The sequence below is a fragment of the Tenebrio molitor genome, chromosome 8, assembly GCF_963966145.1.
Source record: "Tenebrio molitor chromosome 8, icTenMoli1.1, whole genome shotgun sequence".
NCBI lineage: Eukaryota > Metazoa > Arthropoda > Insecta > Coleoptera > Tenebrionidae > Tenebrio > Tenebrio molitor.
In genome coordinates, this window is record NC_091053.1 from 9,882,162 (window position 1) to 9,894,578 (window position 12,417).

General features: G+C 38.5%; 1 long non-coding RNA gene and 1 pseudogene across 2 annotated transcripts in view; one reads left to right on the plus strand and one right to left on the minus strand.

The window, feature by feature from the left end:
* The window catches only part of LOC138137248 (uncharacterized), a 240,020-nt gene that overhangs the window by 173,436 nt on the left and 54,167 nt on the right, over positions 1–12,417 (minus strand). For both annotated transcript variants that reach the window (XR_011161656.1, XR_011161655.1), the window contains exon 2: positions 2,579–2,719. This is a non-coding gene — a long non-coding RNA (uncharacterized lncRNA). The remainder of the gene's footprint in view (positions 1–2,578; positions 2,720–12,417) is intronic.
* LOC138136978 (uncharacterized) lies at positions 3,300–5,478 on the plus strand (annotated as a pseudogene).

The window sequence follows — 12,417 nt, forward strand, 5'->3', positions numbered from 1 at the left end:
TTGCAATTTGGTACGAAACAGGTTCTACCCATGTTGGCACCTTCAAGCCAAATGAGATAAAAAAAACAAGCGGAAATCATCCCACAATGCAAAAAATAATAGCAGTCCTTCGCACACGTGCATTGGACTAAGCACTACCTTTTCCATCCTTTATATTGATCTCTCACTCGCACATGTCTAGCGTTCGAGGGACAGAATCTCAGCGCTGGACATGCTTCGTCACCTTACCTATATTATTCTCTACCGTGATTCTAATATAATTATGGGGAAAAAATGCATTGTGTGTGGAAATAAAAATAGCCCACTCCACTCTTGGAATTGCCAAGAGAATTCGAGGAACGAAATAAATGGCTTGCAATTATTGCAGAATTTTGTGGTAATTTTTCAAAAACTCAACAAATTTGTAATAATACTATTTTTATCATATTTTATACAGATATTTCAAATATAACAGACCATTCTGTTATATGTTTAAATCATTTTGAGGAAAATATCTGTTATAAAACAAAAAAGTCTTGTCGCCTAATTAAAGGAGTAGCACCGTCCATATTTGTAAGTATAAAATTTTGTCGAATGAAAAGAATAAAAGATAGGTAGATTTTATGGAAAAGTACACTGATTTTTTAATTTGTAGAATATTCCTCTTACGCCAGAAATTTCCGAGGTTCCACAACTTGAACAAGATCCCATCATTGAAATCAATTCCAATAAGTCTGTCCAAATGTCCATTCCTTCCAACGAACTTAACACGTAAATTAAGGAATTTAAATTGTAAATATTCAAAATGTTTGGCCAAAGTTAATGACCTAGAAGTAGAAATTCAAAAACAAAGTCATGATCGAAAAATAATTATTAAAATATCAGAAGATGCTGAAAATTCTGACCAAAAGGCATTACTTTTAATGGATCTCATCAATAATTACATATATAAAAAAGTCACCTCGTTGGACTGAAATGACAATTCGGATGTGTACTGTTTGGCGATATTGTTCACCTAAAGGGTATGAATTTTGTAGAAGTAAACTGATCGAAAAAAGTTAGGGATATTGATATTTTATAACGTATGTATTCCAAGAAGAAATTAAGAAAAAGTTTGACATAACTCAAAACTCATTAGATGTGTGAAAACGTTTATTAAAAAACCATTTCAATAATTCTTCTTAAAAAAACATACTGATGCATTTTAATAAAGTTAACTTTAATATTCAGCAATATCCCTAACTTTTTTCGATCAGTTTAATTTGGCCAAATGACCATCAAAAAATACAATATCGAGGTATGTAACTGAATACAAAGGCTCAACGGAATTGTGCCAGCAACGTTTGCAAGCAGAAATAGCTCAGCTTAAAGTTCCTGTAGAACGAATTTGTTCACTAATTATTGACGATATGTCAATAAAAGAAAAAATGCATTATAGCCGATCTGAAAATCATATTTTTGGACTTGATAATTATCAGTCCAAAACAATTAACAAAAACACAAAAATTGCCAATAAAATGCTTTATTTTGTAAAATATGGGCTGCCAACAAGATATTGTACCGGGTGTCCCATCACTTGTGTCCCGTAGGAAAATGACTTTAAAACTAAATTATATTTATATGAAGGTATTGTAGATGCTAAAATACTGTTCACCGCCACAAAAATTGGGTATTACTTTTTTGTTAAAATTAATTACCTAGGTACAGCAAGCAAAAAACTGTCACTTTCAAAATTAAATTTTGTTCAATGCAGTTCAAATTTAGTATACGTTTTGAAAAAATGGTAGAGAAATAAAATCCGTGATTAGAATTTAATTAAAATGTTTTGATGTAAAGATATTTGGTTAATTTAATTTGGGCCCTTCTACTTTAAATGAAAATTTATGACAGAAAAGTTAAGTTTTTGGTTATTACTCTTATCCCCAATTACTGGTACGAAGAAACTGAACCTCTCATAAATCTTCGTCTGCCATAAATTTTCTTTGAAATCGCAAAAAAAGCAGTTGAATCGCTGATTGCAGAAACCACGAGGCAATGTTTCTACTAAATTTCGTTCATGTTGTTTTCACATTCCACAGGGTTATTTACATAATGAGTAAAGAAACGACATTAGTCTAGTTACTTGGCCAGCGTGCAAATACTTGAATTAGTGCTGAAACCCCACGAGTCAGTTGTTTCGGGTGGTTTAACTTTAATTCCCAACATTTTGATATTATTGACTCATGTCGTTTCTACAATCAGCGATTTAGTTAAAGTTACTTTCCTAGAGGAAATTAATTTAAAAAAAAACTGATTTTTTGCGCGATTATACTCTATTTGGTTGTTTACCACGTCTGTTTCCAAGATGGTAAGCTCTGTTTACTCGTTGCTAACGATAAACTCGATGGTAAGTAATTTTTGGTGTTCTAGAACGGTAAGTAAAGTTTATTCAAAATTAATCGATTATTATAATAATTTTTATGTAGACAGAAGTTGAAGACAAGATGTGGGGGCACTTTCTGGAAACTCATAAAGCTCTTGTAGTCGGCTTTCCTTGGCGCTGCAATGAAATAGCATTAGCAAACTTGCCGCGACATTGGCATTGTCAAAATTTTCATACCCCGCATTTTCCTTGTCTTCTTGATTACAAATTGAGATCGTTGGTTTCGAAAATTCTTCATTTATGTAGACGGAAGTTGAAGACAAGATGTTAGCACTTTCTGGAAACTCACACGGCTCTTGTAGTCGGCCTACCTTGCCGCTGCAATGAAACAATTTTAGTAACAGACTTGCCGCGACATTAGAATTGTCAAAATGTTCATACCCCGGATTTTCCTTGTCTTCTTGATTTCATATTGAGGTCGTTAGTTTCAAAAATTCTTTATTTGTGACGCACCCCACATTCAAAGTTTCTTCTACAATATCCACTTCGTTTTCGGAATCACTAATATCACTCATTTTACTGCTTGGTTTTCAACACAACTGGCGATATTTGCGCACAAAAACTGCAATGGCGGTAGTTGTTTGCAGATTGCCTTAGAAACGCGATACAAAAATCGACATTGTGGCATTCTATTATAGTTAGGAATGTTTTGTAATAAATATTCAATCGCGCAAAAAATCTCATAAGCATGACGAACGTTAATGACAATGTACGGATCTCAGACAATATTGGAGTCGTCGCAAGCTCCTCCTCCAAACAATTGTCTTCGATCCGTACATTGTCATTACCGTTCTTTATACTTAATATACTATTATTTGGAGCTTTAACACCCCAAGTGACTAAACAGTGTAAACAAAGGGCTTGGCAAGAAATTTATACCACGGCTGCAAGTTTGTAGGTAGTAGCGAAAAAAGGTGAACTTACGGTGTGGCAGAGCTATTTGAATTTGATGCTGTATACTCAAAGCATAATTTCTTTGCGTTTCGTGTTTCCATTTTCACAGAGCATAGACGGAACCGTTCATTAAATCAAAAAAAGGTTGAAAACGAAAATTTACTCTTTTTCGAAATACTCTGAGACGTTTTACAATTTCAACTTGTTCAGCGTCATCAGTCATCATTATTACTGTCCAATAATATAAAATACATGTTAGCAAGTCCGCCGTATTTCGTATTTCCCGCGAATGGGGCACCTCAAGGGCGCAGGCGCAGAAGAGACTGGAAAAGAGGAAGAGGAGTGATGAAGGCGCGAATGGGACGAGAGGGGACAGTCCCGGCAGTCCGACTAAGTCCATCTTGAATCATAGAGAGACAAGGTCCAACCTCTGTGTTCAAAAAACTAATAAAGCCAAAGCGGCAATAAGATCAAAAAGTGTTTTCTTATTCACCTCAGTGATAACATCAGAAGTGGGATTCAACCCCAACAACAATAACAACGACAACCACAACAGCCTTGTTTGATAGAACGCGACGAATCCTGCTAAACATGGCGGATCAACCCACAGACCAAATAGAAGAGGACAACCCCAGTCCTGCATTAGAAGGCAGCGAGTCTGAGGGTGAGACGAATCCACCAAAACGACCAAAGGTCGGTTGGCAAGAAAGCCTGATAACCCTGATTGCGTCGCAACAAGAGCAGTTGGCACAATTAGCGCGCCAATCCAACATGGCGACGAAGCCAACGCCCAACATGGCTACATGCGTCGCAGATGTCCCGAACTCCCAAATGTTTAAATTGGCAGAATTCAATCCTGATACCAGCAGCTATGCAATAGAAGAGTGGCTGGATGATGCCACAAAATTGAAGAACGAGCTGCATGTGGGCGACATCCTCATGATCGTTAAAGCTGGAGAAGCCTTAAAAGGTCGCGCCCATCATTATTGTATTGGAGGCCTGTGCGACGTACGTGGGACGACTTTTGCCAGGATCTGACCATAGCATTCCCCGACCGAGAGACTCCGGGAGTGCGAGCCTACACAGCTGCCACGCTTCGAAGTCGAGACTGTGACTCCCTAAGTGACTATGGGATACAGAAACTCCGTGCCATTAATCGTTTTTACAACAAATTACCATGGAATACGATCGTGAGTATGGTCGAGTATGGGCTAGACCACTCCGAAGCTCAAGCTTCAATCAGAATTCAACCGCCGAAAACGGATCGAGAACTTTTGAAGTTACTCAGCGAATTTGATGCGCGCCGCCAAAAGCATCGCCCTGCACTGAGCTCCCGATCAAATGAGGTCTCAAACCTAAGCAAGCTACGTGACCGACGACAAAAATCCACATTCCCCAAAGGAATAAAAGGGGCTTGTTATAACTGTGGTCGAATTGGACACCGACAAGAGGATTGCCGTGTCGCCAAAAAGTATACGGAAGACTCCAGAAGAGATCAAGCACCTACAGGAGACAAAAACAAACAAGATGGACCACCGACCTGTACGCACTGCAAGAAAGTGGGTCATCAGGAAAAAACTTGCTGGTTCAAGCATGGGAAACCCGGGAAGATTTTGCTGATCAGGCGAGGTCGCACCCTAGCTAAATCCCCCGTCGCTACTCTCCTCTGCAACGGAGAAGCAATGCATTTCACCTACGTCATTGATAGTGGTGCAGACATGTCCGTCTTAAGACAGAGTGCCGCCACCAGACTTAAAGGATCAATTACACCGGAAGTGCGTGTTTTATCAGGACTAAGTGCTAACAACGTTTGCAGCATCGGTACGTGTCAATTGATTGCCGTTTTGCCCAGCGCAACTATCGAAGTGCTGTTCACGGTCGTGGCCGATGATGTCATGCCAGCAACTTTAGACGCTATTATCGGTTGGGACATTATTGGGTTACCGCATTTAAAACTCGTAAAAACCGACGACGGCCTGGAACTCCACCATGACCTGCTCAACCCAAACAAGGTGCTGACTATCAAAAAAGATGACCTAGATAACATAAACGTGTCAGGAATGGACGAACAAAATGTGCAACTACATCACATTGCGACTGGTGTACCTCGAGGAAATGGAAAAGTTGAACGTGTCATGAGAACCGTCTTCAATTTACTTCGCGCCACCCTCACGGCGGAATAAAGAGAAAACACGGGTAGACACCTTACCCGATATTGAAAATAATATCAACACCACTGTGCACTCGTCAACGGGGTTTTCGCCCATGACCTTACAGTTCGGCACGAACCCGAGACTACCAGCGACTCAGCAGTTCCTGGGAGATGCAATTTCGACAGAAAATGTGGTCGGCGATCCAGACTCGACCTTGACTCAAGCACGTGAACAAATCACCCGGATCGGAAAAGCGCGTGCCGTGAAATTTGACAGTTCCCGATTCGCAGCAAAGCTATTTCAAGTTGGCGATTTAGTTGCCGTTGAAGACTCTCAGGTAGCGGGAGGAGGCAAACTTAAACCCAAATATAGCGGACCCTACACTGTCCGTAAAGTCCTGATGAACGAGCGGTATCTTCTCTGGAAGAAAGGGAAACGCACTACAGTGGCAGCCCACGAACAACAACACAAGTACCATGTAAACAATACACAATTAAAACCCACGACACTCGTGAGTATTTGCTTTTTCAATTGTTGTAGCCACATTACAAACTCCTACAAAACAGATTTTTCTAAACCACCTGTTTGGGTTTGAAGAATGAGTCTTGACCCATATTTGGCTTTGTTCTTAAAATAGTTCTCAATTGCTGCGTTCACGTTTCGACGCACCGTTTCAACAGCTGACATCAGCGCTCTTGTTCCGTGTCAATCTGAGTTTCAAGTATGTAGCGCCCCTACACATGGTAACACGACTATCTTTTCTGACATTAGACACAACAAAATCAGAATGAATGACTCATTTTGTTAGTAACAGAATGACATTGTTGGCGATCCCATCATGCAACAGCAGTAACGAGACTTTCATCAGTTGCCCGTGTGACGCTCTCACAAGTCATAAAATCAAAGGATCAGATTGTGGCAACCCCACAAGTTGAACTTTCACAATGTTAGAGAACCAAAGTGTGGCAACCCCACAATGTTGAGCTCCTTACAAAGAACAACTGGAGGCGCTCCCACCATGATACACACCGCCACTCCACGAAATTAGGTTGAAGGTACATTTGATTACTGTATTCTTGTGGCGCTCCCACAGACCAAGGGATACGAGTATGTGGCAATCCCACATGACTTAATTATAGCGGCTGTGGCGTTCCCACAGATCGAGGGATGTGAGTATGTGGCAATCCCGCATGACTTTATCGTAAGAATTGTGGCGATCCCACAATGAGGGGGTACATTAAAATTGAGTTGAGAGCATGGCAATCCCATACTATCCAGAGTTAAACGATTGGCAGTCAGTAGCGATCCTACACCACTGACATTGCGAAAACCACGGCGCTCTGTCAGAGTGCGAGAGAAAAGTTACGAGGACTCTTAAGAGCCTCCGTATGTTTCGTTATTTCGCAGTACTGCTGTTTGGTATGATTCCAGTAGTTCATCACTGTCTTCCCAGTGCGAGGACGCCCTGAATGCAGAATGGCCGTGTTAGCAAGTCCGCCGTATTTCGTATTTCCCGCGAATGGGGCACCTCAAGGGCGCAGGCGCAGAAGAGACTGGAAAAGAGGAAGAGGAGTGATGAAGGCGCGAATGGGACGAGAGGGGACAGTCCCGGCAGTCCGACTAAGTCCATCTTGAATCATAGAGAGACAAGGTCCAACCTCTGTGTTTAAAAAACTAATAAAGCCAAAGCGGCAATAAGATCAAAAAGTGTTTTCTTATTCACCTCAGTGATAACACATACATATGTATTTTAGGACGTATTTATTAAAATGTACGGTGCTTCCTTGACTTGTCACTTTTTACTAATAAAACTAACTAATTTTATGAGACTTGTAATTTTATTAAACAAAACGCTGGTAATTTAAGGAAAATTTGCTTGTCAGTTGGGAACTTGTCGCTTGTCACTAATCACTAGCCACTTATAGTTTTATGAAACAATAACTTGTCACATTTGTAATTTTTGAAGTAGTAAAGTATGTACTTGACGGACAAGTTCTATTATTTTTATGAAACAGGCCCCTGGAATGACAATAATACAGGATGATTCGGAGGCAATGGTTATAATTTTGTATTTAAGCAACCAAGAAAGCTTTCGTTCAGTGGCAGATCGTTTTGGTCTCAGCAAATCTACCTGTTGGGAGGTTTTGTATAGAACCTCCTTTTTGCTTTTGAAAGTACATAAAAAAATTTAAATCATATGTTGGCCATCACAACGTCAAGAAGTCATAAGAGAGCATTTTCAAGTTAATGGATTTCCAGGAATTATAGGATGTATTGATGGTAGTCACATTCCTATTAAAGCTCCGAAACAGAATCCAAATTCATACATCAACCGCAAAAATTTTCATTCCATATTACTGCAGGCAGTTTGTGACAACGGAAGACTCTTCTTGGATGTGTATGCAGGAGAAGCTGGATCTATCCATGACTACACTTTGTATAAGCGATCTGATCTTTACTCAGGAATGAGAAATGGTAAAATTATATTTTATGATAACAATCATTTAATAGGTGATTTAGCCTATAAGCTAGAAACAAATCTGCTAGTTGGTTTTAAGAATAATAGGAATATAACTCTCCGAGAGAAGAATTTCAATTATATTTTAAATAAGTCAAGAGTGACCATTGAAAATTGTTTTGCTTTATTGAAAGGCCGATTCCGACGATTAAAAATGTTGGAAACAGTTCGACTTGACCTTATACCTTTACTCATAGTCACTGGGTGCATTCTTCACAACATATGTATCTTACGAGGAGATTTATTGGAACACATAATTAACATAGAGGAAGAATTACAAGAGGAAATCATGAACAATCCAAGAAATCTTCGCGATATAGGCCCAGAACAAGAAGACAATAATGCTAGAATAAAACGATATGACATTAACTCTTTGCCCGTACGTTTAAGACAATAAAAATTAAAATATCCACAAATAAAAAGATGTCATGTACTTACCTATGTCATTACAGGGAAAAGGCATAATAAACAATTATATCTTTTTTATAAACATTTATTTCAAATTAATGAACATAGGTAGAAATTCTTACAAAAAACAGAAAATTAATTCTGCAGTCCAAATACAAATTAAAACTTATCAATCATTTTTTCAAGTAGACCATTGAATCTATCTTTGCTTGCCATTTTTTCGCGATGTCTAACGTCAGCACTTGCAACACGAGCCTTGCGTTTCTGTGAAAACGAACTTTCAGGTGTTTTGACTTCCGGCTCCTCACATTTCCTAGTTTGATTGCCGTTTAATTGCCCCGTAGTTTCTTTGGTTTGATTGCACTGTAGCCCACTTCTGCTGGTACATGTTGCTGTAGGAGTAATTTCGGGTTTCGTAAACATAAATGAATGGATGGCGGTGAAAAATTCCCAGTTCCTGCGTCCTTTCCCAGTGGTTTTATTATTCAGTAGAATACTTTTGTACGTTCTTTTAAGGCTTTTCCATTTTGCATCACATTGTTGATGAGTTACTGGTTTTACAAATTCCTCCGCACACATTTTCGCAATGGACATCCACACATTTTTTTTAACGCCTTTTTCAAATCTACTTTGTGACTCTTCAATTTTGTGAATTAAGAATAACGTATTTTCTCTGTTCCAGAGTTTTACGTCTACAACTCCATCTTCTTCGACCTCATCAGATATATATTCTACGCTCTGTGTCACTTCAGATGTTGCAATTGCATTCATCTTGAAAAACAATAACATAACCAACAAACCATGGCAACAAACCAATATAACCACATTTTAGGAGTTACACTCAACGCTCCACCTTCGGAGGTTGTGCAAATAGAGTGAACACTTTCCACTCCACTCTGGCTTTACCCGAACGACACGGTGTTCCACTTTTTGCTCTAAATGACCAAACCCGAACGGTTTCAGTGTCAATAGACACCGTGCTAACGAAACAGCAAAGCCGAACGCACCAATAGTCGATCTGAGAAGTGAATTGCAGTCTCAGGAGATTATATAGAAAAAAAAAAATTTTTTGATAAAAACTATTTGCTTATACCCTAGGCGCAATTATAATCAAACTCCCCTCGTATATGGCAATTCAAACTATCCAGATGAACCAGTGTCGAGTAGGGTTGTTTTAGAATTAGCGCATACCCTTTTGGGCAAAGGTTACTGTCTGTATCTTGACAACTATTACAACAGCATTCCACTGAGCGATATACTAGCACAAAACCGGACAGATTGTATTGGAACCATAAGAATAAATAGAAGGAATATACCAAACTAACTGAAATCACAAAAGTTAAAAAAAGGAGAAGTAATATTGCAATGTACAGAAAGAAGCAAATGTTACTAAAATGGAAAGATAAAAAAGATATCACAATGATTTCCTCAATACATGATGAAACGGAAGAACTCGTGAAGGGCAGAGGAGGGATGGTGGAAAGACCAAGTGTCATAGTTGACTATAATGCCAACATGGGTGGTGTGTATTTGGCGGACAACTACCTACACTTTTATAGGTATACTTTATAGGTCTACTAGAAACAGGCTGAAGAAATACACTATATGAAAATATTTTGGCATTTTTTAGATTTGGCGGCCTTGAATTCCTTTCAGATATACAGGATGTCCCAGAACTCCCACCCCAGAGAAAACAGACAAACGCCGACCACAATCTCGATTCCAAAAATGCAAACGAAGAACAATTAATGGCTTGCATAAGAGAATTGTGAGACATCTAAGATCCACCAATTCCAGAAAGGGAACTCTGAGGTGTTAATGTGAATAAAATCGGTTGCTAAGTTTGTAAATTGTCACAATTAAATAATGTCAGAATGACATGTCCGCTGAAGTGTCAACATCAACATGTTAGGTTAAGGCAGATGTCATTCAAGATGTCACACTCGCCGTCGATCACATCAATCTATTTTTATTTTTTTAAATAAAACAACAAATAGCGGTTCTGAAAACAACCTTGTTTATTCTAATGCGCGTAAGCTTATCGTACAAAACAGGAAGAAAAGGTATAACACAAGCCAAAAGGGATTATGAAACGAAAAATAAATACAATCAGAGGAAGTGCTCAAAGTGGCCACCATTCATTTGCAAGCATAATCGTGCCAGTCGCAAAAAATCAAAAGATCCTACCTAAAGAGGGAAGTTAGCTGACATGTAAACCAATTTCTATTGAAGACATACCACACGATTCCCTAATAGACCAACCCACAAATTTATATAAAATCGTTGCTGAAATGCTCTTGAAAATAGAGCATGTGGATTTACTTCATTTCCACATTCTCCGTAAATTATCAACATTTCCACATAATCCGCTACAGAATACATGATGAATGAGCACGGTTGACCACGACGGCGGTACTAAAGCGATTTGAAGTTATTTGAATGAAATTTTGACACTGACGTTTCTCAAAAGTCGGTTTATTGAAAACGAAATAAAATATGCAACCTAGCAACAATTACGGGAAATAGACCTGGATGGCTTAAAATGCTTTGATTGGTCGAATTAAACTGTTCTTTTCTTGAATACCGTTCAAGATAGAAAAAAATTTCCATTGAGATTATTTATTTGTCCTTTTATGAAGATTTCTCCTTTTTTCTCTGGGGCGCGAGTTCTGGGACACCGTGTATAGGAAATTGGGAGGGAAGAAGCGCAGACTGTCTTTCCTTCTAGAACTTGGAGAAAATATAGTCGCAAAATATGCCGACGGAAAGCAAGTTAAAGAAAGGCGCTCTCAAACTGCAAAACCTACACGTCCTACTACGAAGGAAAAGCCTACAATACGTTGCGTCTTGTGCTACGAGAAGGGGATTCGAAAGAAATCAAGGTATTGGTGTGAAGATTGTCGAACAGGACTTTGCCCGGCACCATGTTTGAAAAATTATCACATTAGAGAATAAGAATAATATGTTTTCTTATATCATACAGGGTGTCCCAGAACTCGCGTATCAGCCGTTAACCACAAGTTCTCCTCTTTCATCTGATGAAAATTTTACAAGACATATTTTTTTTAAGTCCATAGTTTATAAATTACAACAATTTTATGTTAGCCAATCATAGAAGAATGATTAATTAATTATTTAGGTAAACTTTACTGTGAACTGATCTTCACATAGTAACATAATTAATATTAAAACAACAAATAAGTTCAATATTTATTTGGTCCATTGTACAATCGCAGTTGTCACGCTAATGTCACGGTGACATTAAGTTACAGCATTTAAATTTTTTTGACAATACAAAAATGTTCAGCTCTGAAGAATACACCGAAATGCTAATAATATACGGTGAAAGTGGAAGAAACGCTAATGCAGCAGAAAGGCTGTATCGAGAACGTTTTCCAAATCGCCTACATCCTAGTTCAAACGTTATTTTAAGACTAATTAACAGGGTACGAAACAGCGGTTCTGTAGTACCAAACAGAAAAGGTGTTGGTGGTATCGATCGCACGGTTCGTACTCCTAATACTGAAGATGAAGTGCTTGAAACATTTAATGAAGATGGGACGAGAAGCATTAGAAATGTGGCCAACACAATGGGTCTTACAAAAAGCACTGTACAAAGAATTTTACGGGATAATCGTATGCACGCTTATGATTATACTAAAGTGCAACATCTATTACCAGAAGATTATGCACCTCGAGTAGAATTTTGTACCTGGTTACTAGAACAACATGCAGAAAACCCATTTTTCCTTAAGAACATTTTATTTACTGATGAGTCTTATTTTTCTCGACAAGGCACTTTCAACAGTCATAATTTTCATGTATGGGCTACAGAAAATCCGCACGAAGTTTTTATTCGCAGTTTTCAAAATCGTTTCAGTATAAATCTCTGGGCTGGCATCCTCGGTGATTCTCTAGTAACCATTCCACTTTTCACTCGGCGTTTTCTTGTTACAAGTCAAACTATTTTGTAGATTGGACCATTTGAATTTCCGGCAAGATTAAATGGTGAACATTATCTACAATTTTTACATGAAAATTTA